Source organism: Cebus imitator, unplaced genomic scaffold, assembly GCF_001604975.1.
Source record: "Cebus imitator isolate Cc_AM_T3 unplaced genomic scaffold, Cebus_imitator-1.0 Scaffold522, whole genome shotgun sequence".
NCBI lineage: Eukaryota > Metazoa > Chordata > Mammalia > Primates > Cebidae > Cebus > Cebus imitator.
The window spans coordinates 198888-201168 of NW_016107837.1; positions in this window are offsets into that span (position 1 = coordinate 198888).

Sequence of the window (2281 nt, forward strand, 5' to 3'; positions counted from 1 at the left end):
CAGGCCCTGCATCACCAGTGCCAGGCCAGGCACAGACAGGCTCAATGGGGTGGACTAAGTGGTGCTGGCGAGCCAAACCAGGCATCAGAGGGATTGAGATACCCCCAGGCTGACTCCCACTCAAGCGGGTCCCCCCATGGGCCCATCGCCCCATCCACTCCCTGCTACTCTGACAGCTACAGCCCACCCAGGCTTGGGGCTGCCTGGACTCTGCCTACAGCTCCACAGGCTCCCTCCATGCTGTCCTTCCCACCTGGAGAAGTGCCAAGGCTATCAGCGCCACAGAACAAACAGCCGCATGCACTGAGCACCCTGCTCAGCCATCGACAGCGGATTCTGCAGCTTTGTGTGGTTCCCACGTCCTCCCAGTCCTGACCTTTCCCCTGTAAGCCCAGGGGCGTCCAGCGCCTCCTCTGCGTGCTCCTGGCCCCTGTCTGCAACTCCCTCGCTGTGGAACATTGAGCAAACCCAGCGTCCTCCCCCGGGACCCTAGCGCAAAACGAGCTCTCAACACACGTGAGTGAATAAAATTGTCCGAGACAGCTGGAGACATCATGCAGTGGCTACAATGTCCCTGGTGCACCGCCACAGTCCAGAAGGACAAGGGAGAGGAGGGGCTGTGCACACCAGGAAGCCAGAAGTTACACATGTGCCTGTCTGGGGCTTGTGCCCGAATCCCCGAAGCTCCAACCTCTGGGACTTCAGAATAATGATGTAAATACAGGGACAGAGAAGGAGCAGGTGCCAAGGAATGTGCAACCCAGCCATTTCTTCTGGTGAGGCCAGAGTGCCCCAGGAGCAGCCTCTACCTCCGACCGCCCCCGTCCCTGCAGCAGGAATAGCAGCCCGCCCCCCAGGCTGCAGGGACCCACAGGGCGTGCAAGTGTGTTTCTACCCCCGCATGCCCTGGTGTGAAGCTGGGCTCAGGGGCATGTCCTTTGCACCCCAGGCTGTCTGTGGTGCCGAGGAGGGGCAGGGCACACCTAGAGTCTACACCACCTGCCTTCCCTAGGGAGCCTCAGGCCCACGCCACATTCAAGGCGAGGGGAGCAGAGGACCCTCCACACAGGCCCCTGAGCACCACGTTCTCTTTCTGCGGATAGAGAACTCGAGGCTTAGGGGACTTCAGAGCCAAGACGTGGTCACTGACAGTAGAGGAAAGGCTGGCTCTCCCTCCTGGCATCCCTACCTGGTAAGAGGGGCAACTCAGCCTTTCCAAAGCAATCTGGCTGTTTGTTGTAGGAAGGAGAATGGAGCCATCAGGCTGAACCCACTGGACTTGTTCAGGCTCCAGGCTCTCCCCGCAGACAGCCTGTCCTCAGCAGCCGCACAGCGCCGAGCTGCTCTTCCCTGGGTGCCAGTAAGTCCAGGAGAGCCCGGGTAAGCCGCTGGCTGCCCAGCAATTTCAACGCCCAGCGGGAAGAGCCAACAGGGCAGGCCATGCTATCGCCGAGCGCATCTGCAGAGGGGTCACGTCCACCCTGAGTCCTCCCTTCTCAGTAGCAAGCCACTGCTGCGTTTCCCTATGTCCCACAGCTGGTTGCACAGTGTGGACGGGACTGATCCTCCTCCCGAGACCTCTCTGCCAGCCGAAGGTGTGGACCCTGACTCCACAGCGGGTGTCTACAGGCCCTCCAGCTGGCCCTCCGTGGCCTGGAGCAGCTCATCCTGGACAGACTAGCAGCCATGACTCAGGGAGAACCGCCAGGAGTCCCTGAGCGAGGTGATCTGAGAAACGCCATGGCGGTATTCTAAGCCAACAGCTTGGGCTTACCCACACCTCTCAGCTGTGTGACCCCGAGCAAATGCTGTAACCTCTCTGAGCTCAGCTTGCCCCTCTGTTAAAGAATGGTCCTATGTGCCGCCTAGCAAGGTTCTGAGGAGTATCAGCAACAAGGAACCCACCGTGGATAGTGCTGCAGGTACAACTGGCTGGAGCTGGTGTCACGGGTGGTAAAAGAATTTACCAAGGCAGTCACGGGTATAGAAAGGCAGCTGTATTAGAGAAAGCCTGAAGACACCTTGCAAGAGAGCTGTGGGCAGCACGGCAGAGAGAAGGCCAACTGCTCAGGGGCAGGGGCAGAGGGAAGTTTGATAGGGTCACTCTGGAGAGGCTGCACGCAGACGGGTCACTCTGGAGAGGCTGCACGCAGACGGGTCACTCTGGAGAGGCTGCACGCAGACGGGGTCACACTGGACAGGCTGCACGCAGACGGGGTCACTCTGAAGAGGCTGCACGCAGACGGGTCACTCTGGAGAGGCTGCACGCAGACGGGGTCAC